Here is a 25,280-nt window from a genome sequence, read left to right on the forward strand (position 1 = left end):
ATTTTTACACTTTTCTTGTTTCTTACTTGTAGGTGTCCAAGACTATAAAATGGCATATATTGGGCAACGCATTGCAGCCTAGTGTGAGATAATTCTGTTACCTCACCCATGTAAACTGCATTCAGGAACATGGGAAGGTTAAATAGTCATCTTTCTCTTTTCTCTCCTTCCTTCCTTCCCTCCCTCCCTCCATCCCTTTATCCCCCACCCCTGACTCTGTCTCTCTTTCTCTTTCTTTGTTTCTCTTTCTCTGTCTCTGTCTCTGTTTCTCTCTCTGACCCTCTCTCCCTCCACATCCCAAGCCATTATGATAGTTCAGAAGAAGGATGAAGAGAGGTATGGCAGCTCTAATGTCCCAGGCAGTGAAAGTGGTACAATTTGTTCATTCATTACTTTATTCAGCAAGTAATTATCGAGAACCTGCTTCATGCACGACACAGTGTCAAGTGTTGTAGAGGTTTAGAGAGGAATAAAAAGCACAGTGCCCTATCCTTAAGGAGTGGCAGTTAATGAAATGAGTTTCAGTAGGGTGGAAAATCACCATTAGAACATGTCATAGAACCATCAGTTTAAAGCTGAAAGCCGCCTTTGACATCATATAGTTCAACCCACTCATTTTACAGCTGTGGAAGAGACTCACTCAAGGTCATACAGGTGGTAAACGGTCACACAGGTAGTAAATCCAAGCAATAGTGGGGATTTAATCCAGGTCCTCTAAGGCCAAATCCTCTGTTCTTTCCATTAGACAAAGTTTAGTTTGCTTAATTAGAGGTCCTTATAAGCAATAAAAGATAATTTATTTTAAAATGTCTTGAAATGCAGACTTTTTTCACTAATTATGATTTGCCCTCTAATCCATCTGAGCTCATGAGGTTTTATTGCAACTGAAAAGCCAAGCAGAAAGTAAATGATGCCAAGACATTAGCCAAGAATGACTCAGCAATGAAAAGACTTTATGTACAAAATATTTAAATGCAGTATTCCAAGCAAAACATTTCCTACCCTAAATTCACCCTGCTCTGCCCTCTGTAATTCACCAGCAAATTTTGATGCTGTACTCTCTCTTTTTGGAGAGAGAGCTTTTTCTTTTCATTAGTTTTTGAATTGGCTAATGTGATTTCTATTGATAATTGACTTCCATGAGCTTTAGCTGAATTTCTAAACTTCATGTTTCTTGAACATGTGGAAAGAGGGAAGGAAGAAAGAGACAGAGGGAGGGAGGGAGGGAAAAAAGGAATGGAAAGAGAAAGGAAAAGAGGAAAGGAGGAAGGGAAGGAAGGACCAGAAGAAGGAAAGAAAAGAAAAAAAGGAAAGAAAGAAGGAATGAAGGAAGGGAATAAGGAAAGAAGGAAGAAAGAAGGAAGCGAAGGGATGTAGAAAAGAAAAAGTGCCAGGCACTGTGCTAAGTACTTTACAAATAGTATATCTCTTTTGATCCTCACAACAACCTTTGGAGGTGAGAACTATTATTTTTCCCATTTTATAGCTGAAGGCAGATAGAGGTTGAATGGCTTTCTCAAAATTACACAACTGGCAAGTGTCTGAGATTGGATTTGAACTCAAGTCTTCCTGACTTCAGACCTAATTGCCTGCTACTTGGAGAACTACCAATAAACAAATCATTGATCAAATATGAGAGCCAGGAAGAGAATATTAGAGCATGCTTCGATTGTGTAAACCTCTCTGTTTTGCAAAACCTTCTGTCCATTTTCTCCTGCTTTGGACAAGCAAGTGAATAGAGAAAATACAGCCTAGTACTTCTGTTTGAGCCTTTTTGTACATTTCTGGACTATTGTTCCTCATTTGATGATATGGTGCAGCTTTATTTAGCTTCAGCCTGCTAATGATCCTCAATCCTCTATGGGAGAAATAAGAATCCTTTGGCTTTCATGACTGTGATCGCATTGTTTCTTTTCAAGGTTGGCATGAGTTAATTACTGACAAATTGGTACATCTTAAAACAGATGGTACATGCCATTATTGTGTCCATTTTATGGCTAAGGTTTTGTTGGGTGGTGATGAGTGCCTGTCCCATGGCCCTGGAAAGGATCTTGAGTTAGGTCTGTCAGGGTTTTGTGGGGCTGTTGAAGGTGGCAACGACTTGAGCTGATAGGAACTTATTGAGAAAATGAAAGAAATGTCCCCTCAAATGGCATTCCTGAATAATATAAGTAGAAAAACAGATTAAAAAAAAAAAAAAGAAATGGGATCCAAGACTGTCACCTAACACTTAGATGATGTAAGAGCTTTCTAACCGACCTTCCTGCCTCCACCATCTTCCCCTTCCTCCTTTTCAAAACACTGTTCCAGGACATCGTTATTCTTCCTCTCTTAAGCCTGCAACATCTCCCTAAGACTTACAGGATGAAGTGTAAAGACTATGACCTTGCTTTCAAAGCCCTCTACAACCTGACCCCAACATTAGTTTTCTGCTCCAGCAAAACTTGTCTGCTTTCTGCCCACTGTAAACTCTGCTGGTTTTCTCCTTGGTACCTTTGACCATGACATTCCTCTGTTCTAGAATGCTTCCATTTTCCTACCCACCTAAGTCCTGAACATTTTTCAAGGTCCAAGTCACTTCCTCCATGAAGTCTGCCATCACCATTTCACTTCTATCCACAATGATCTTTACTTAGTCTTTTCACATATATTGCTTTTGACCGAAGTCTAATTTTTTCCAATTGGATAATAATAATAGATAAAATTTATATACCTCTTTAAAGTTTGCATATTTCTTACTATATTTTGTTTTATCCTCACAAGTCTCCTGGATGGTACATGCCATTATTAATCCCATTTTACAGCTAAGGAAACTGAGGCAGATGGAGGTTAAGTGGCTGGCTCACAGTCACAAAGTCAGCATGTTTGAGGCAGGATTTGAACACAAAGTCAGCATGTTTGAGGCAGGATAGAATTTTCTATCCTCTATGCTGTTATGTAGAGATTGCAGCATGGAATCCCTGCAAAATACAGGGTCAGCCTCATGAGGAGACCCTGTATTTTGCAGGGATTCCATGCTGCAATCTCTACATAACAATGCCCATTAATTGTTTCCAAGATAACTTCTACTACTACTAATACCTTCTACTACTTCCTGAATGGAAACACAAAAGACATAGTCTCTCTTTCTCTCTTTCCCTCTCTCTCTCTCTCATATATATATATGTATGTACATATATATATGAAATATATATATATATATATATATGTTTGCTGGATTCTATGATGGGGAGGAGGAGGGAGGGTCTGAAAATAAATTCTATCAATTTCAAATTATTATTATTAATATCATATTAATAATATATATTAACAATATTATGTTATAATTATGTAAACTATGAAAATATAAATAGCAATATATTGTTAGTATTATGTAATAATTAATATTTAAACCTATTAATTTTTTAAAATAGCCTCTATTTCAAGTGACAAGTTTACAGAGTGCTTTCCTCATAACCCTGTGAGAATAGATAGTGCCTGTGTTACTGAGGCACTAGGTAATGTGGAGGATAGCGCACAGGACATGGAATCAGAAAGGCTCTGAATTCAAGTCAGACCACAGATATTTGAAAGCTATGTGACCCTCCCTAAGTCACTTAATCTCTATCTGCCTCAGTTTCCTCACTTGTAAAATGAGAATAAGAACAACTCTTTGTAAACCTTAAAGCACTATAGTTATTATATTCTCTATTTTACAAATGAAGGCAACCAAGTTCAAAAGAGATTCCATGACTTGCCCAAGTCATAAAAATGACAAGCTCCGATGCGAGGACCCCAACTTTAGCCTTCTGATTCCAAGACCCGTCTGTCTCCACCACAGGGCTTGGAAGGCAAGCTTTACTGATTTTCCATCTCTTATGCCACCTAGTATACTGCACAGCATTTAGTGGGTGCTTAGTAAGTGTCTGATGAAAACATGATATAGAATATTTTGTACTGCCTGGATAGAAAAGATAAAGTACTTAGGAGAGTCATATCCTTGAGCATATATTACATATACACACATACATGCAACAAAAAAATATATATGTATACATAAAATATATCAAACATGTAAATATATGGCTATAAATATATAAACTACATATGTATAACACATTAAAATATACACATATGCATGCCCATATAAATATATGCATAATATAAAATATAATATTACATAAAATATATTAAATATACCTATAAATATATGCATAATATAAACATAATATTATGTTAAATGTGCATATAAATATGCAAAAATTAATAAAATATAATATGAAATACATTAAATATGCATATAAACGTGTGCATAACAAAATAAAAACATCATATAAATATAGACATATGTGTATATATGTATTCATATGTGTATAAATATAAATACATAAATACACATATAAATATATTCATGTGTCTATAAATATAAGTATATATTTATATCCGTATATAATTTATATATGTATATGTATATTTATATACACATATATAAATACATAAATATATAAAAACATATAAATACATTCATTTTTTTTTCAGGTGAAGGAAGTCTCCTATAGAAGATTTGTAATTAGGATTATAGAATCATAGATCAAAGGCTGAAAGAGACCTCTGAGACTATCTAGTCAAACCTTCTCATTTTACAGATAAGGAAACTGAGGCTAGGAAGGCTGACTGATTTGTCTATAGTCATACAGGTCATAAGCATTAAAAAGGAGATTCCTTAACTTCAGGGCCAGTTCTTATCTCTTGTATGGCAGGTAAGGGGAGAACTAAGTGATGGAGGCCAAAAGAAAAATTAGAATCAGGAGTTGATTTGATACAAAGAGTACTGGGGATATTCAAGAGAAGGAAGCACAAACAAGACTGTGTAATTCATGCAGGGACAATTGAGTATATGCAGGAGTAGAGGATGTAGAGTCTGAAGACCAGGGTTCAAATCCTGCCCCACACTCAAGAAAGTCATCCACTTCTTTGTCTCAGTTTTCTGTAAAATGGGGGTAACAATAGCATCTGCTTCTCAGGGTTGTTGTGAATTCCAAATAGGTTTAGGCATATAAAGAACTTTGCAAACCTTAAGATGCTGTGTAAATATCACTGATATTACTAGTATAATCCATAGCCCATCACCAGGTTCAATCTTGAAGGCTCGTCAATAATTATATTCTTTCTCTCGTCTCCACTCTGGAAAATCCCGTGACTATTTGTATTTGTTTTGATTCTCTTCCTCTTGTAGGGGTATTCAGTTTCCCTGTATGTATCACACTACCAATAATCACTTGAACACAGGGCAGGTTTACAAAAATAAAAAGCAGAAAAGCAACTCACATCTGAGGCTAGTAAACAAGAAAATACATGGTGTCGGTTCCTTCCTTCCTGAAGATCAGATGCAATTACCAAAGAATCAAAGGCACCTCAAATGCATCACTCCAGTAACAGAGGAAGTTGAGTAAGAAGAATTGGTGACCTTGGGAAAGTCAGTGTCCAGATCACAGCATTCTGGGGAAAGGGAGCAGTCTCAATTAATTCCATTGTTATCGCCATCGCTGAGAAGTCCCTGATGTTCTCATGGCTCCCTTTTCTCAGTAGCTTCTCAGAACTCCTTATATGCCCTTCAACCCTCTTCAAGTCTATGTGATTGAGGGGAAAAGGCAGGGGAAAAGGCTGCCTGAATCCTTTTGGACACTGCTTGGATATTCTTCATGAGAATCTCTCTGTGCATGACCACTAGCATAGCATTCTGTCTGCACAATCCTATAGGTGCCTTTAAATGAAAAACAAACAGTAGACATGGAACCTGAGCAGGGTTGGGGCTGCTGCCTTTGAGTGTCAAAAACAGAAAAGCTGAGTGGTCCATGGTAGCTGAATCAATGAACTCATTATCACTGTGCCATAAGCAGTTCTGCTGTTCCTACCATCTTCTCCACCTCTGCAATTTGGGATGCTGTTTGTGGTTGGCCTCTTTCTCCTCCTGGATCCTCTGGGTTTTGGTGACAATGTTTTCTCCTGCTTCCCTTTCTATTTGGCTGACCTTTCTTTTTCTGTCTACTTTATCAGCTCATCATCTTAACTCTTGAGTGTTGCCCACGACTCTATCTTGAGCTCTCTTCTCTTTTTCTAGACCATTTAACTCAAGGATCTTATCAGCTCCCATGGGATCAATTGATATGTCTATGCAAGTGACTCAGATTTAAATATTCTTCCCTAGTTTCTCTCTTGAGCTCCCAGTTCCACATCTTCAATTGTCTTTTGAATATTTCATACTAGAGGTCCTGGTCCCCTGAGTGGCAAAGTAGAAAGAGCCCTGGACCTGGAGTCAGGAAGACCCATTGCCTTGAGTTCAAATCCAACTTAACTAACTGTGTGACCTTGGAGAAGTCACTTAACCCTATTTGCCTCAGTTTCCTCATCTTTAAAAATGAGCTGGAGCAGGAAATAGCAAATCACTCCAGTATCTCTGCCAAGAAAATCTCAAATTGGGTCACAAAAAGTCAGACAAGATTGAAAAATGGCTGAACAACAACACTAGAGGTGCTACAGACAACTTGAACTTAACATATTGAAAACAGTTTATTACTATCCTCAAAAACTCATCTTTCTTTTCTACTGCCTTACTACCACATCAGATAATCCTCAACTTCCCTCTCCTGATCACTCCATATACAGGAGATAATGCCACTTTTCTATCTATAATTTAGGTTTCAGACCTTTATTTTCCCCCTGGGTTCTTATAACAGCCTGTTATTTGCTTACCATACCTCAAGATTCTTCACATTCCAATCTTCCACACAGCTGAAAAATTGGGACAGTGTTCCTAAATCCAAAATCTGACTCATTCAGGCCCTTGTTCAACAAACTCCAGGTACTCCCTGTTGCCTCTGACATCAACTATAAACTCCTTTGTTGTGGCATTTAAAGGTTTTCACATCCTGGCTTTTTCTACCTTTCTATTCTTACATATCCTCCACCTCTCCAACACTCTATGGCCCAACCATATTGAGCTACTTGCTCCTCCTCAACATGATCTTATCTCTATGCCTTTGCAATGATTGCCCATCGTTCCTACAGATAGCATTGTCCCCTTTTTGGAGATGAGGTTCAGCCTCAAAGTTAAGTGACATGCTCAGGGTCAAACAGTTAGAAAGTATGAGAACCAGGATTTAAATTTACATTTCTCTTTATTCCAAGCTCAGAATTTCTCCCCTACCATAATACATCTAGCTTTCTCACATTCACAAGTAAGTATGTTTACAACAGGAATTTTTATATTAAAAAACAATCACCACAAATTGATGCAAAATTTCTCAAAAGAATTTGGATAGTACTTGGGAATTTATCGTGATGGATCATAAATTTAGGACTGCAAAGGGTCAAGGTCTTCACTTTACAGATAAGGAAACTGAGGCCCAGGATGGTTCAGTAACTTGTCCAAAATCACATATTTACTAAAGATCTGGAGTAGATGACCTCTGACAAGAGTCAGCGATGCTTCTTCAGACCTCTGACAAGAGTCAGCGATGCTTCTCCAATACTTCAAATAAGTTTAATATCCTGTCTCAGATAAATTCATTCGGCCTCAGTTTTCTTATCTGGAAAGTGAGAAGTTTGGAGTAGATGTTCTCTAAGGTCTTTCCAGCTCTAGATCTATGACCCCCCAAATTGAAATGACCTCTTGCAATAGATTTTAATGATTCTTTGATAATAAAACACTAGAGGGCAGTGTGATCCCAAGGATAATTATAGTGTAAGCCTTGTTTAGCAGATAGCTGCCAGGGTAAATAATCACAGGATCATAATATAGAACTAGAAGGGTCCAAGGAAGCCAGCTAGGCCAGCTCACTCATTATTGCAGAAGAGGAGACCGAGACTTAGAGAAATTAAACAGTTGTCTAAGGTCACAGAGTTGAGATGGAAGCATCATTTGAACTTGGAGTCTCTGATTCCAGGGTTAATAACCATATAATCATAGATATTAGTGTTGGAAGGGACCATGGCCATTGCTTAAGTCCATCAGACTCCTTCCTTTTACAGCTGAAGAAACTTAACCAAAGTTCCACAGCTAGTTAGTGATAAAGAGGAGACTGCTCAGGGGAAGAATTTCTTTTTGCCATTTGAAAGAAATTTATGGGAAGCTAGATGGGAGAGTGGATAGAGCTCTGGGGCTAGAGATAGAGAGATGCAAGTTCCCTCAGACACTTATTATCTGAAAGACTCTGGCCAATTCACTTTACCCGTATTTGCCTCAGTTTCTTCATCTGAAAAATGAGCTGAAGAAGAAAATGGTAAATCACTCCAGTGTTTTTGTCAAGAAAACCACAAATGGGGTCACCCAGAGTCAGACAACACAAGACTTATGATTAACAAGACACAAACACTCAATTATTCTTTTGTTTGTTGGTGACAGATTATGATGAAATTCTTCCATGCCAGGACCCCAGTATGAACTGGGACATGTATTTGTGAGAAGGTCATTTGGGATCAAGAGTGCAATTAGCGGTCAAGTCAATGATAATTTGTTAAGTGCATACTATGTGTCAGGTATTATTCTGAGTTCTAAGGATACAAAGAAAGACAAAAAACAGTCCCTTTTCTCCAGGAGTTCACAGTCTGATGGGGGTCAGACAACTTGAAAACTAAGCACAAGAAAAGTGAAATATAGTATAAATAGGAGATAACCAACAAAGTGAAGGCAGTAGAATTAAGAGGGAGTGGGAAAGACTTCTTGTAGAAACTGAGATTTTAGTTGGAAGCTGAAGGAATCCAGGGAAGCTAGGAGGTGGGGATGAAGAGGGAAAAATTACCAGGAAAGGGGGGCAGCCAGTGAAAATGCATGGAGTAGAGGGGTGAGAGTGTCAGGAGCAAAAAATTTCAGAGTGAAAAAGGACATCAGTGGTTACAGAGTCCAGACATTACCTGAAAAAGAATCCCTTCTATGACATAACCAATAAGCAGTCTTCCAGTCTTTGCTTAGGGATCTCCAATGAGGGAGAACCCATTAAGATAACCCAGTCATCAAACTTTAATTCTTCTACTGTGCAAAGTGACCCAGGAGCTTGATCTCATAAATGCTATGCTTTGACCAATGGAACTAGCTAGCTTGAAGTTAATTATCTGCCAAAACATGTCACCTATATGAGTCCATTACTAGCTAATCAGTCACTGGCCTAGAATTCTGTCTTGAGGCAAATGTAAGACAAAGAAATTACAAAGGCTATCAGATCAGACAACATTTCCAAGGCATTGTAAGGTTAGTTCAATGTGTTGTGAGAATTACAGTGGGCTCTCATTTCTCTAATTGGCATGATAATCCCAAATAGTGGAATCAGACCAAAAAATATGCAAGGCATTCTATACTTACTTTTGAATATCCGTGTCTCTAATATTCTGAAACTCCAATCAGGCAAAAGTACTGAAATAGCCAGTAAAGGTCTTATTTTTCATCTTCATTTTGTCCTTCCTGCTGCCCACTTCACTCTGAGAAGAGAAGACATCACTTCTAAGACTCGTGGAAGAGACCATTCTGAATCAAGACTTAGCTGCTTCTCTCAGGAAATTTGGTGGTCCATTATTGAGGCAGAGGTATAATTATATGCTTGCATCTCCTCTTCCCTAAAACAGAGAGATAACTGTCTTCGCCACCATCTTTCCTTTTTGCCTGTCTAGGGGATGGGGCAGAAGACCCCATGAACCCCGTCCCTCTGCTTTGCACACAAACACACTACTCGTTTTAATTTTTTAATGGAAATTCAAATCTTCACAGTAAAATCCACTTTAACACTGCTTTCATTTATCCTTCATACATATATTGGTGTTAGTATTTTTTTATCAGTTAATATAGTGCCAGTGATTTCCAAACTTGAGTTAAACTGTGAGGAGTACCCCATTGATCACTTCTTTTGGGGCTTCCCTATATCCATCCCTATTATACATCATCTTATGCCAGCTTCCCAATGATCTTCCTAGTGAAATATTACTTATAAAGCACTTAGCTTCAAACTTGGTAGCTTAATCTCTTTTCTTTCCCTCCCACCAGAGGTAAGTGATTAGTCAAAGTCTTTTTCATTAAGATATTAATCATTTAAAGTTTGACTCTACTGTCAAACCCAAAGAAATGAGTCACTAATAGTGGAATTCCAGGTATCCAGTGGAGGTGGCTTTCTAGATTCCACTGCATAGTCCAACACCTACACCATGTCCTCCTCCTGGGAAGATTGACCTTTCCTAAGACCTCACGCCAGAGTCATTGATATATCAAAAGTTTCCCTTCCTTTCCAGTGAGAGTAAATGTCAGCAGTATTAATGTCAATGACATCCTTACTTGGGCAGAGTGGGCGAGTGTATCATTAAGAATCATAAACCAAGATTGCAGCAGTCCTTAGCTATGCCAGCAATGCCGATAATTTACCCATGGAAATCAAGAAGTGATTGCCCCTGACTTAAAGGGGATTCTAAGGACATATAGTCCTGTTCTTGTGGTCTGCTGATATCTGGGAGCTTTAAGTAGTTCTTCTGCTCCATCCAAGTTTATTATGTGGCCAGGCTATTTTGTGGAGGTAACTGTTGATGTCTCCTGTGATTCTGGGCTTTTTGGGGAGAATGGCATTGGCTTCATCTCTACTCTTACCACTCCTGTCTTCTCAGTTTAGTTTATTGCTGGGCTAGTCTTCTGATGAAATACTTCCATGGTCTTAAGGCTATAGAAACCTATAAGCTAACTTTTAGCCATTTAAATTTCTAACAATCCCCAACCATATTGTTCAATGGAGAATCATTTCTGCTGCTACCAGTAAGAGGTCTTTGTCTTCCTTACCCTTCTATTCTCCTTTGGCTGCTTCTCTATGATTTTGCATGGGAACCAACAAGCACAGGCAGAATAAGATGACAAAGGCACACCTTACTCCATCGAGTATAGAATTGTGGGTTGACCTGTGAGGAAGAAGAAATGAGAATTGCTGGCTTCCCCCTTGGATGAAACAAGATAGTCTTGGATGGTGAAGGAGATTGATGTCTTCCTCTATTTCTGATGGAAGACAGGGGACAAATAATTGTTTCTAGTCTCTTTTTCCTTTTCCATTTCCTTTTCTGACGTTCCCAGTTTGCAGGAACACCACCACAAAGTAGAGGAGACAACTAAGAACACAGATGGTAGATATATTGGTCTAGAAAACTTCTAGAAACCAGAAGGTTGGAACTTTTAAGGCCAAGCAACATTCAGAGTATCTTCTAGATTTATTTCTCTCTGTATAGAGGAAGTGTCCTTTCTAAAAGGAATGATCATACAGAAGCCAAAATACTTTACACACTTCTCAGATCCAGTTCAGTTGGATTCAACAAACTTAAATGCCTGTTATGTCCTAGGCACCATAATCTCCCAGAATTTGTCTTCACCCAGTTGTGTGTCTATTTTCCATCTATGATTCTGCTTGATTTCTCCTCCAAATATCATGTCACCCTAGGGTAAGGTGATCTCCTGAAATCTCATCAACCTGTACAGCAACTCAACTTTTGATATTCAGCACCTTCTTAGAATACTCTATTGTCTCTTCCCTTGGGAGAGGAAGGTTTGGGATTGGAGGCTGGGGATGGTGTGATAAACTCCTCCCCAAACTAGGGCTCAGAACTTTCCAAATTAATTAATTTTCCATGAGGAACTCTTAGTTAGTTTTGAATGTTTGGTCCTTGGTATCCCCCTGTCACTCCCTCTTCTCTCTTTAGTGTTTCATTATGTATACTGTCTTCCCTTATTAGATTGGAAGCTCCTTAGGGGCTTAGACAATCTTTTTTCTTTTTCTTATTTGTATCTCCTGCACTTAGCACAATGCCTGGGACATAATAGAATGTCATGAATGTTTAATAAATTGAACTGGTGTTCTGGAAGCAGCTTGTACTGGTTTTAAGACAATAAATGGTTAAGTATTCAATGAGAACATTTACAGCAAACACTACACATTGGGTCTTGGGTTTTGATTTATTATTTTGTTGATTGTTTAAACTTAAGAAAGTAATAGATAAAATGTTAGTAGTACAGATTTAACTTCAAGATGTGTCCCATGTATATCCCCTTACCCCAGTTTGTTGTCATTTATCAGCACACTTTTCTATGTCTCTCAAAGAGATTTATTATATAATATCATGTATTATAATTAACTATATTTGATCTTATTATGATGATTAAAAGGGATAATACATGTAAACCACTTTGCAAAGTTTAATGTGCCATATAAATATTTTGTTGTTCTGGAAAGACCTACATGAACTGATGCAGAGTGAAATAAGCAGGACCAGGAGAACATTATATACAGTAATTGAAACATTGTGGGATGATTAAATGTAATTGACTTTGCTACTAAAAGCAATACAATGATCCAGGACAACTCTGAGGGACTTATGAAAAAGAATGCCATCCACATCTAGAGAAAGAACTGCAGGACTAGATATGCAGAAAAAAACATGATTTATCAGTTGTTTATATGGGTATATGATTTGGGGTTTTAGTTTTAAAAGATTATTACAAAAATAACTAATATGGAAATAGGAATTGAGTGATGATATATGTATAACCCAGTGAAATTGCTTGTCACGGGAGTGTCTCAGTGGATTGAGAGCCAGACCCAGAGATAGGAGGTCCAGAGATATGGCCTCAGATACTTCCTAGCTGTGTGACCCTGGGTAGGTCACTTAGCATCCATTGCCTAGCCCTTAATGCTCTTCTGCTTCAAAACCAATACACAGTATTGATTCTAAGATGAAAGGTAAGGGTTAAAAAAAATTGCTTGTCAGTTTTGGAAGGAGGAAAGGGAAAGGGGAAGAAGACAACAAAAATTATGTAACCATGGGGGGGGAAGATTTGTTATTCAGTCATGAATAAAATGCAACCCCATTTGGGGTTTTCTTTGTTGTGATACTAGAATAGTTTTCCATTTCCTTCTTCAGCTCATTTTACAGATGAAGAAACTGAGGCAACAGGGCAAAGTGACTTGTCCAGGGCTACACATCTAGGAAGTGTCTGAGGCTGGATTTGAGGTCTTCCCAACTCCAAGGCCAGCATTCTTTCCACTGTGCCACCTAGCTATCTCATATAAATGGTAGATATTATTATCATTCCTCCAGTAATTAATAGGCTCCACAAGTCAAAGAATCTCCATATTGAAAAGGAGCTCAGAGGTCATGTGTCTATTCCTTTCATTTAAGAAAGGAGGAAATGTAGGACAAGGAAGATTAAATCACTTGTCTAAACTCACAGAGCAAGTAATTGGCTTAATCTGGGAATCAAAATTTAGCCTTTATTATTCTAACTTCAGCACCTCTTATACTAAATAACACAAGTCCCTGCAAAGGAATTTGACCTACAATATCTCAATAAATGATCATCCAGCTTTTGTTTAAAGAACTCTCTCTCTCTTAAGGAGGAACTCACTCTCTTCTTATATAGTTTATTCCATTTGGGGATAGCTCTAATTGTTAGGAAACCTTTCCTTGCTTTTAGCCTAAATAGATTTTTCAAAATCTTCCACTCATTGCTAGTAGTTTGGCCCTCTGGGACTAATCAAAAGAAATCTGAACCATCATCCACATGACAGCCCTTCAAATGCTTGGGGAATCTATCATCTTTTCCCCTAAGTCTTTCCTTTTCCTAACTAAATATCTCTGGTTCTTTCAACCACTCCTGGTGTGACATGTTCACTTCACTCCAGTCACTTCACTATGCTGGTTGCCCTCTTCTTAAAGCTCTTCAGCATCTCCTAAAAAAGTTGCTCCCAAGATTAAATGCAAAACTCCAGTTTTAATATAACCAGAGAAGAGTACTATGGATTCTGGGTGCTATGCCCCTCTTCATGCAGTCTAAAGTTAATTTGTTGTTTTGGTTTCTATGGCGGATCATTGTTTTTTCAGTAACTTCAGTTGTATCTGATACTTTATGATCCCATTTGGGTTTTCTTTTTTTTTTTTTTTTTAATCTTTTTTTATTGATCAATTAAGAAAACCTTTCCATGGTTACACAATTCATGTTCTTTCCCTCCTCTCCTCCCATCCCCCTCCCATAACCCACAGGCAATTCCATTGGGTTTTACATTTGTCATTGCTCAAGACCTATTTCCGTATTATCGATATTTGTACTAGGGTGATAGATCATTTAGCGTCTACATCCCCAATCATATCCCCATCGAACCATGTGATCAAGCAGTTGTTTTTCTTCTGCGTTTCTACTTCTACAGTTCTTCCTCTGAATGTGGATAGCGTTCTTTCTCATAAGTCCCTCAGAATTGCCCTGGATCACTGCATTGCTGCTGGTAGTAGAGAAGTCCATTACATTCAACTGTACCACAGTGTATCAGCCTCTGTGTGTGATGTTCTCCTGGATCTGCTCCTTTCACTCTGCATCAGTTCTTGGAGGTCATTCCAGTTCACATGGAATTCCTCCAGTTCATTATTCCTTTGAGCACAATATTATTCAATCACCAACAGATACCACAATTTGTTCAACCATTCTCCAATTGAAGGGCATACCCTCGTTTTCCAAATTTTTGCCACCACAAAGAGCGCGGCTATAAATATTTTTGTACAAGTCTTTTTCCTTATTATCTCTTTGGGGTATAAACCAGCAGTAGTATGGCTGGATCAAAAGGTAAACAGTCTTTTAAAGTCCTTTGGGCACAGTTCCAAATTGCCATCCAGAATGGTTGGATCAATTCAGAACTCCACTAGCAGTGCATTAATGTCCATTTGGGGTTTTCTTGACAAAGATACCAAAGTTGTTTTCCATTCATTTCCTTCTCCACTACATTAATTTAAAATAAAAAAATATTTTAAAAACAGTGTAATATTTTTTATTTTAAATTAATGTAGTGAACATTTAGCACATACTCTTCTGTGAACTTATTCAAGGACATAAGAGCCACATAGAATGGGAAAACATGTATTAGTTGCCATCTATTTCATTGGTGGAAACTTCCAAAGGGATGACATCACATCCATTTCAGTACTTAAGTTTGTTGTATCATTAACTAATAGTCATGAGATTGCAAAATTCCAGAAGCGTAAAGGACATCAGTAGCTATCCTGTCGAACCCATATTGAACAAGAATATCTGGGATAACAAGTGATCAGATAGCCTTTTCCCGAAGGAGTTCAGTGAAGGAGAAAGCACTAGCTTCCCAGGCAGTGTATTCTGCTTTGGGCTAGCTCTGATTTTTAGGGAATTTTTACTTATATAAATTTACTTCTTTGTAAATTCCATCCCAAAATCCAAATTTAACCCCTCTTCCACATGACGGTCTTTTGAGTGCTTGAAGATAGCTTTATATCCATTAGAGAAATATTAGAGACTTCTCTTTTCCAAGCAAAACACAACCTGGGGGCAGCTGGGTAGATCAGTGGAGTGAGAGTCAGGCCTAGAGACAGGAGGTCCTAGGTTCAAACCCGGCCTCAGCCACTTCCCAGCTGTGTGACCCTGGGCAAGTCACTTGACCCCCATTGCCCACCCTTACCAATCTTCCACCTATGAGACAATACACAGAAGTACAAGGGTTTAAAAAAAAACACAACCTGAGTTCCTTTGTTATTATTCAGGCTGTCTGACTCTTTGGGACCCCATTTGGGATTTTTTGGGCATACATTGGTCTAGTTTGCCATTTCCTTCTCCAGCTCATTTTATAGATGAGGAAACTGAGGCAAACAAGGTTAAGTGACTTGCCCAGGGTCACATAGCTAGTGACTCAGATGAGTCTTCTTGACTTCAAGTTTAGCATTCTATGCACCTAACTACTTTGCTTCCCTGAGTTCTTTTAACTGATCCACATATGGCATGAATTTCAAATTCTAGGCTGGTCTCTGTAAGTTCTCCAGTTTATTAAAATCCTTCTAGAAATGTGGCCCTCAAAGTAAAACCATTTTTGTTTGTATTTTTGTTTCTTCTGGCCAGACCTGAGTACAGTGAACCTTTTGCCTCCTTTGTCATGGTAGCTATGTTTTTCTTTCTTTCTTTTTTTTTTTTTCTAAACCCTTACCTTCTGTCTTGGAGTCAATATTGTGTATTAGCTCCAAGGCAGAAGAGTGGTAAGGGCTAGGCAATGGGGGGCAAGTGACTTGCCCAGGGTCACACGGCTGGGAAGTGTCTGAGGTCACATTTGAACCTAGGACCTCCCGTCTCTAGGCCTGACTCTCAATCCACTGAGCTACCCAGCTGCCCCCAACTATGTTTTTCTTTAAAAAATTTTAAAATAAATTCATTGGTTCATTTCATTAAAATACCCAGTTAACTCCCTCCCCTACCTCCTCTCCCCCATTATAGAAGGTATCATCTGACAAAGATATATGTGTATATAAAACTAAATCTTACTGATTTCTATTCATCCACTCTTTGGTGGCAGATACATAACAAGTCATTCTTCAAACAATATTTCAGCGGCTGTATAGCATGTTCTCTTGGTTCTGCTTGTTTCACTCTTCATCATTTCATATAAGTCTTTCCATGTTTTCCCAAAATTAACTTGCTCATCATTTCTTACTATGTGCTCTCAATGCAGTGCACTGAAGTTAGGAAGAAGAGGAAGAGGAAGTGCTTAAAGCAGCGGGCGCCCGCACGGGAGTGGGGTTGGAGCTAGGGCTGAGGCAGCAGATCGTTCCCGCGGCTGAAGGAGGTGGTGGTGGGGAGGAGGAGGAGGAGGAGGAGGGAGCGAGGGAGGGAGGAAGGGTAGGCGGGAGAAGGGGGTGTCGGGAAGTGAGTGGGCTGTGCCGGCGCGGGGGACTATGCCTTTTCCAGTTACAACCCAAGGATCATAACAAACATAGCCGCCGCAGAAGCATTATGGTATTACCTCTCCCATCCGTTTAGCGGCCTCCAAAGAGACAGCCTGCGTACTCGCCCAGAAACTAATTGAAATCCTAAAGCCCTCTGGGGTTTTTGAAGAGAAATAGGGACTGCAGCTCAGAATCTTCCACACTCTGTAAATGAAAACGTTCGGGGAAATTTTTTTACATCGGGATCCTACAGATTAGGAGTTCATACAAAAGGTGCTGATCTTGATGCGACTTTTTCATCTCATTCTATGAAAAATTCTATGAAAAAAAAAAAAAACAACCTTCTACAGGAAGAAGCAAAAGATTTAAGGGCTGTTGAGGAGGCATTCGTCCCAGTTATCAAGCTATGTTTGAGATTGATATTTTCTTTGCAAGATTAGCACTGCAGATTATTCCTGAAGATTTGGACCTTCGTGATGACTGTCTACTAAAAATGTTAGATATTGGATGCATAAGAAGTCTTAATGGTTGTAGGGTAGCCCATTAAATTTTACATCTATTATCATACACTGACAATTTCAGTGGCCAAACTCTGGGCCAAATGCCACAACATCTATTCCAATATATTAGATTTCCTCGGTGGGGTTTCCTGGACTATGTATGCTAGTAGCAAGAACTTGTCCGCTTTATCCAAATGTAATAGCATCAGCTCTTATATATAACATTTTCTTGTTATTTTCTAAATGGTGTGTATTTAGATTATATTAAAACAAAATTGATTATAGACACTGAAAAAGAATAAATGCAGTGCATGATTTCGTTAAAATTTTTTGGCTGCCATATCACATATTAATCTATAAGGAACTTTCAGTACAATAACCCTCCTAGTTCTTTAAAAGACAAACTGCTGTCTAACCATTTTTCTCATGCTTATGAAGTTGAATTTTTGAATCCAAGTATAAGAAATTATAATCAATCTTATTAAATATCATCTTATTTGGTTATTTTATCTTATCTAAAATTTTTTGCATCTGGTGTTAATCTCTCCCATCTTTGTGCCACCTATAAATTTGATGAGGATACCAAGATTTTATCTAAATAGCTAAATTAACCTAGTAACTAAAAAAAATGGTAACCAGAACAGATTATTGGGACTACCTTACTGGAGTTCTCCATTAAAAGAATCCTAGATTTAGAGTTGAATGAGACCACAGAGTCCATCTAGTCCTACTCCTGAATTATATAGAGGAGGTAGCCAAGAATCCCCGATTAAGTGATTTACCTGAAAGTCAAACAGACAGCATCAGAGATGGGATTTGAAACCAAATCTTCTGATTTCGGAGCCATTTATCTTTATTCTATACCAAGCTACTTCTCTGCCACAGAGAACTCCTAACCATTTTTTTTTTTTTTTTGGAACTAACCATCTTTTTTTTTGGAACTCACTATTAAGCTAATTCCTAACCCACCAAGTAATACTATCAGTTAATCTGTATTAGTCCACTTTTTTTTTAAACATTTACCTTCTGTCTTAGAATCAATACTAGATATTGGTTTCAAGGTAGAAGAGGGGTACAGGCTAGGCAGCTGGGGTTAAGTGACTTGTCCAGAATCATATAGTTTATGCCAGACCCCCATTGACCAACCTAGCTGCCTCTCCATTTTTTTTTTTTTTACTAAAACAACCAGATATTTTTCACATGAACTATTGTTTCAAAATGCCTCCCCCAATTTCATACTTGGATAATTTGATTTTGTGACCAAGTGGAGGATTTTTCATTATTTTGATCAAGTCCCAACTAATTAGACTTGACGGATTGTTTTGCCCTGGGGAGACATTTTTTTTTTTCAGTCCTGATTATCACCTAACAACTTTTACCCCTTCAAGTTTTGTGTGATCTTCAAATTTGATAAGTATGCTATCTAAGTCTCCATCAAAACCATTGACAAAAATTATAAACAAAACAGAACCCTGAGGCTGTTCATTGGAGATCTACCTCATTCTAATTATAACTATTCTTTGGATTTGGTCATCCAACGAGTTCTGAGATCTACATTTTTATAACAAAATAGTAGGAGACTTTGTCAAATGAATTCAGGGACTGTCTAATTTAAACTAAGTACGGTTCTATAGAGTATTCTGCTTATTGTGGTGATTTAATAAATGCTTATTGAATTGAATCTGTTTAGTGAAATTAGGAGGAACAGGGATGAATTGGTAGCCCCAAACTTCCAGGTTTATAAGATAATAGAAGCTCCCAGGTTCTTATCATCCCTGCCATAGCTATCAAAGTTCTAAAGAATTTTGTATTGTTGATGGTATGTCTTTTGACCTTTCAGAATGTTGACTTCTCAGGTCTTTCTCTAATGGACTTTCTGATACAGAGTTGTCCATTTACAGCACTTCTACTCCTTGGCTTCCTATGACTGATCCAGCCTCACTGATTGGATGACTCCCTGATCTTTGTTCTTGACTCCAGAGTTACCCTTAGAGTCAAGTTAGCTATTCCTAAATGAACCACCTGAGCTGAAGCTAGCCTGGGTCACCCATCCCAAGAGTGATATCAAAAATGTCAAGCTAATTCAAGGAAGTTCCCAAGATGTACCTACTCCACAATGCATGTCCCCCTTCCCTAACTTCCAAAGCACATGGGTAGTGAAATTAAAATAAAATATAAAAATTTAAGAAATAAAAGCTATAGTCCTTTAAAAAAGTTCATTTTAACTTCATACCATGTGGATTTCCAGCCATCTCATTTGATCTGATAGTTCTCTTTGTGACTTGTTTGTCTGTGTTGGCTGGTGTTAGTTGACTATTTGCTTTTCTTGGTTTATAATCATCTACCAAGAGGGCAAGGGAAGTGTTGCAGTAGATAGAGCGCCAAGCCTGGAGTCAGAACTCATCTTCCTGAGTTCAAATCCAGCGTCAGACATTTATTGGCTGTGTGTCCCTGAGCAAGTCACTTTACTTTGTTTGCCTCAGTTTCCTCATCTGTAAAATGAGCTGGAGAAGGAAATAGCAAACCACTCCTGTACCTCTGCCAAGAAAACCCCAAATGCAGTCATGAAGACTTGTTCACAACTAGAAAATGACTTAACAGGGACAAATATGACAAATTCTTCTGGCCTATCTGACTAAAATTTATACATATATGAATAAATAATATATACATATATATGCTTGTTTATATATATTCATATGTACATAAAATTGTATATACTTTCCATAAATAAGTGTATTGTATATGTACATAAACACACTCTGGTGGCCTGAAAATTTTGGTAAAGTAAGTTTTGTTAGTTATCTCTTCATTTGCTCTGCCTTATTATCTCTGTACCACAATGACTGATAATATTAATGAGTAAAAACTGACATTTATTGAGCATTTTAAGAGCACCTGAGTAAGAGAACAGATGATGCTGGACTTCTAGTTATGAAGACCTGGTATCAAATCCTGCCTCAGACATGTCTTTGATGTGTGATTCTGAGCAAGTCACCTAATCCTTTCAGCCTTGATTTCTTCATCTGTAAAATGGAGATAATTACATTTATGTCATAGGGTTGTTGTGAGGATCAAATGAATTAACATGTACAAAGTGCCTTGCAAATATTAAGGCAAAGCATTTATAAATGATATCTATTGTTTAAAAAATTATGTGTATAGATCATCATATTTGGGATTTACAACAACCTCATGAGGTTAAGTATCCCAAATATCACTTTTTTTTAAACCCTTAACTTTTGTGTATTGGCTCCTAGGTGGAAAAGTGGTAAGGGTGGTCAATGGGGGTCAAGTGACTTGCCTAGGGTCACACAGCTGGGAAGTGTCTGAGGCTGGATTTGAACCTAGGACCTCCCACCAAATATTACTTTCTGAGACATTTGAATCTCTGTTAGGTCAGGACTGACTTGCCAGTGATTATACAGCTAGTGGCTGATCCCACATTTCTGGATTTCAAATCTAGCCTTCTATTGACCTCACCTGGCTATATTTTGGCTGCCTTCTCATCCCTGAATGTATTCTACCTATATCTCTGTGATTCACATATACTGTACATATATTATAAAAGATGTTTTGTGCATTCTCTGTTACTGGTATTTTTCTTCTAGCTTCTAAGCATTCCCATCGTGCAAATATTTCTTTTCCCTTTTTCCTTGCTGCAGAGGATTCTTTTTTCAACAATAGTCAGTGGCTGTTCGATCTTAACAAGGAGCCTGTAGGATGAACAGATTTGTGCCCTGTTTCAAAGATGCTGGGCGAGCTCTAATAGATGTATTGTTCAGAGTCTGGAACTTTATAATTTTGAAGTGATGCTGCCCTCTCTCTCTCTCTGGCTTACTGGTGTTCCATTGTGTACACAGATGCTTCCATTAAAAACCCCTAAATAACAGAGGAATGAGCTTCCTTACTGATGATGCACATTGCATTCCTGGTGTCATCAATTATCTTTGGGTCCCTGGCACCACCAGCGAAGTGTCATGCTCCTAGTATGTGCTCAATAAATATTTGTTTAACATTTTAAATTCATAGCATTCAGCTTCTGTGTATGGCTCTATTGTGAATACTGCAGGTTATGGGCTTAACAGCAAAACCAAATCTATTGCTTGTTTATTTTATATCCTGTTTCTATAGAGTGGAAAGGGATCTTAGAAATTAGCTAGTTAGTCAAACCCCTTTATTTTATAGTTGAGGAAAGGGACACCCAGCAGACATTTGAATTGATGGGTTCCTTCCCACTGTTGAAAGTTTTTTCTTTCTTTCTTCCCCTCTGCTTAATTTCCTTCGAAGATCCTTTGAGATTCCTTCGAAATATCCTTTGAAGAAAGTTATGGGATAGAAGGAGAGTTAATGATGAGGCCATTAGGGGCATCTAGGTGGCTCAGTGGATAGAGAGCCAGCCTTGGATATGGGAGGTCCTGGGTTCAAATCCAGCTTCAGACACTTCCTAAGTATATGACTGTCATCAAGTCATTTAATCCCAATTGCCTAAACCTTTCCACTATTCTGCCTTGGAAACAATACTTAGTATCAATTCTAAGACAGAAAATAAGAGTTAAAAATGCCATCACTACTTTTCATTTAGATTTTCTTTGCTGTAGAGGTAAGTTACAGCACAGTCGTAGGCATGTCAGCCTAGCACTTAGTTCTGTCTGTGGAAGGGCTTCAAGGGAAAACAATCATGGTGAAGACACTAGAACTAAGATTCTCATTGACCAAAAGGGAAGAGATTTAGTGTCAGTTGTAACTAAGTTCTTCTCTGGCCAAAGGCACTGAAATATAGAATGAGCAAAAATTTAATGTATCTGCTTGATAGCAACAATTGTTTTTGATGCCAAGGTTGTAAGAATAATTAATTAAAAAAGGAAGCTACTATATGTAGTCATCTATGAACACTTACTGTAACTAATTCGTCTTCCCTCCATTGAATTTGTTAGTTACTTTTATTATTTTTCAAGTTATGAATTACAAAATTGATTTGAGGGTTCATTGTGTGCTGCTTGCCCCAAGAATGAAAATCGTTAGTTATAACTCTGGGTGTTCATTGCTTAGTCAAGGATAAAGACTATTCCTAGACAAAAGACTGTGTAAACTTGATACTAAATGTAGACAAGGGAAGAAGTAAAGTGAACAAGAACCCATGAATCATTTACTTTCCCCCACAGATGCAGATGGTGCACTAAACTTGTAATACTGCTCACCTTGTGAGCTTTGAGACAACCATTGCGGAGTAAATGCTGTCAAAGACAAAAAACAACAACAACAACAATAAACCAAAAAAAAAAAACCCAAACACTAGCCAGTATGCCAAGTCCTGAGCCTGGCCTCTGACTGGCCATGAAAGTGACACCTTTATGTCACACATGGAACTCACCATTCCAATCTACAAACTAAACTCAGCACTTGCATCCTAACTTAGCTGAGCAAATCATTACCTGGGGAACAAATCTCTCATTTTTTTGAGGAAAAAAAAATACAGATACGACTGATGATATTATGATTATAGGTAAGAGAATCTCCAAGTTTGGAAGGTTTTTAGATTGTCTTCTCTTTGGATCTGTGTGACCACAGAAGGAAGCTAAAGACAAGGGAAACCTGGCCCAGCTTGCAGTGACCAATTCAAAAGCAGCTCTTGGAAACAAAACTCATACCTTTTCTTTGGGAAAATTACTTTTCTTCTCATGAAAAAAACAGTTTCTGCAATTCCACCAAGGCTTCTTCTGTACTCCAGAATGCTCAGATGTTAGTTTTTTGGTGTTTCTGCTGTGTATTTTGCCACAGGATTTGCTGTTCCTTCTCTTTCATCTCACCATAAATCTTGTCCTGGTCTCTTCCTGAGGGTTGGAGTTTTCCTCCCAGCAGTTACACCATGATTTCTTTGTCTAAGACTTTTTTTTGTCTGAAATTTCAAATGTGTCTGAATTCCCACCATAGTCAATTTTAAGGACTGAGACCTTTGAGTTTCTTCCTCCCCACTCGCCGCTGTTCCTTGGTAAGGTTTCCTTTTATCTGACTTCACCAACGTCTTAGCTTCTTTGGTATCAGAGTTCAAACTTTGTTCTTCTCTTTCGTTCCAATTATTAACATGTTGTCTGCTTTTTCCTGTTACTTGGCTTTCAACTTTTTTTCTGAAATGCCGCCCATAATCCTTTCCAGTTGGCTCCTTGCCAACATTGTTCATTCTCTATAAGAATGAACCAAAGCTAATGGCCTTGCTCCCAAGTAATGGTAATATGGACATGAATTTATATACATATATTGCATTTATTTGGATTATATCCCAAGTTGATTTTTCCTCCTCCATGAATTTATTTGTTTTAATAATCTACTTATAAAATAGTGAGCATTTAATGACTACTTACTATTGTAGGATTTAGTCCAACCTTTAATTTTTTTTCTTCTTTTTTAAGTTTTTATTTTGAATATTTCCCAATAGTTACATATTTCATGTTCTTTCCCTCTCCCCCAAGCCCCCTTAACCCCCTTAGGCAATGCACAATTCCACTGGGTTTTACATGTATCATTGATCAAGACCTAATTCCATATTATTGATAGTTGGACTAGAGTTATTGTTTAGTGTCTGCATCCCCAATAATATGCCCATCAGTCCATGTGTTCAAGCAGTTGTTTTTCTTCTGTGTTTCTCCTCCCACAGTTCTTCCTCTGAATGTGGCTAGTTTTCTTTCTTATAAGTTCCTCAGCCTTGCTCTGGATGCAACCTTTAACTTTTTAATCCTTACACTGTGGGCTACTGGGATACAAAAAAAAAAGGACACAAAACAGTGTCTGCCCTTAAGGAGTTTACATTCCAGTGAGAGGGAAGTAACACTAATTAATTGTAGATGTATAAAATATGCACAGAATAGATGGAAAGTAATCTGAGAGTGAAAGATAACAGATGGGAAAGGGGGAAATATTTTGGTAGGAAGCCAAATGAATGTTCTTTGGTCCCTGGTCACAAGTCTATAACTAGGACAGAGTAACTGGAATTTTCCTCTAGCACACTGATTTACTCACTACAGTGGTTCCATATGGATTCTACATTATGTAGCTTTACTTTTTGAGAATCATATCCCACCACTGGGTTCATCTGGCCTGACTACTCTGTCCCTGGCTCATTGTCTCATCTTCCCTCTCCCTGACTTCCTCTCCTGGTGTAGGGTTGGGCAGGAGTCAGATTCCCTGAAATGTGTCTAGTTCCCCTCCTAGTGACCCTCTATATAACTAGAGGAGATTGTCTTCTGTGCTTCTCTTAAATGAATTTGCCTTGGGCACCAGAAGTCCTAGTTACATCTCTGTCTCTGGTGGATGGCAGAATTAAGAATTTCAGAGAGCACTCCTTTAACTATCTTGCCTTCCTTTAGTTTTGAATAAGGGAGTCACATATAACAGGAGTTGTGTCTAAAACCCACTTTGTTCACCTTACCTATTTTCTGCACATGTGTAAGATATATCTATTTTTCATGTTCAGAACTTGATAACAAGTATGTTATTAAGTTCTGTGTATACACTGTCTATAATATTTAGATAAAAAAGATGGATTCAGGAAGACAAGAACAAAAACATTGTAAAGGAAAATTACATTTCTGAAATATCAGTCATGTGGCTTTCATAAATGTCAAAAAAATGTATTGCTCTTTGTAGAATATGGGAAACCACTGAAAGAGAGAGGATGCTAACATTTGGTTGGCCAATATGAAGCGATGATGATTGGGCATGTCTATCCACTGGGTTCCTGAGAACTTGTTGAAGGTAGAATTTCTCAATGTTAGTGACTTGAGAATAAGGTGGTATAGTGGGACAAATGCAGAACTGGAAGTCAGAGAAGCTGAATTCACTTCTTCTTCCATTGTTACAAGGAAGAGTTAAGTTAAGTAGGAAAGTAAGTTTGCAGAGGATGGAGGCATGAGACCAACAGCGAAAGAATTCTGGAATGTTGGAAAAGGGGATTGACTCACTAACTTTGGACACAAGAGGACTTGATCCCTTTGGGCCTCACCTTTATCATAAGTAAAATGAAGGGGTGGTCCTTGATGACTTCTGAATTTCCTTCCAGATTTA

The 25,280-nt window shown here is 38.1% G+C and overlaps 1 protein-coding gene and 1 pseudogene across 1 annotated transcript in view; one reads left to right on the forward strand and one right to left on the reverse strand.

Annotated features, from left to right (window-relative positions):
• SLC19A3 (solute carrier family 19 member 3) overlaps window positions 1-23,220 on the reverse strand; it is a 59,074-nt gene extending 35,854 nt beyond the window's left edge. Inside the window, exons 1-3 of the mRNA XM_044670822.1 lie at window positions 22,871-23,220; window positions 10,790-10,905; window positions 9,338-9,453 (exon numbers count right to left, since the gene is read on the reverse strand). The gene's annotated coding sequence lies outside the window, so the exon portion shown is untranslated. The remainder of the gene's footprint in view (window positions 1-9,337; window positions 9,454-10,789; window positions 10,906-22,870) is intronic.
• LOC123242766 lies at window positions 16,459-17,703 on the forward strand (annotated as a pseudogene).
• Window positions 23,221-25,280: the final 2,060 nt, after the last annotated feature.

Source organism: Gracilinanus agilis, chromosome 3 (assembly GCF_016433145.1).
Source record: "Gracilinanus agilis isolate LMUSP501 chromosome 3, AgileGrace, whole genome shotgun sequence".
NCBI lineage: Eukaryota > Metazoa > Chordata > Mammalia > Didelphimorphia > Didelphidae > Gracilinanus > Gracilinanus agilis.